Below are 261 nucleotides of genomic sequence, written 5' to 3'. Positions count from 1 at the left end.
TTCTGTTAGGTTTTTGGGGATTTTGAAAATGTTTAACGGGGTTCCCCCGATTAAATTTGAATGTAACTTTTCGAGTAGATGATTTTTCATATAAAAAACTTTTTCATCCGAGTTCGTATGCAAAAGTTATGTCCATTTTACAAATTTCTAGAGAGATTTTGCAAATAAAGTCGAAATTCATATTTGTAGATTTTCCCAACAACTAGACCACATATCACATGGGAAACTTATTTTCTTTTATTTTTTTGACATTTCCATCAT

Source organism: Triticum aestivum, chromosome 6B (assembly GCF_018294505.1).
Source record: "Triticum aestivum cultivar Chinese Spring chromosome 6B, IWGSC CS RefSeq v2.1, whole genome shotgun sequence".
In the NCBI taxonomy this organism is placed as follows: domain Eukaryota; kingdom Viridiplantae; phylum Streptophyta; class Magnoliopsida; order Poales; family Poaceae; genus Triticum; species Triticum aestivum.
This window is presented reverse-complemented; position numbering follows the sequence as displayed.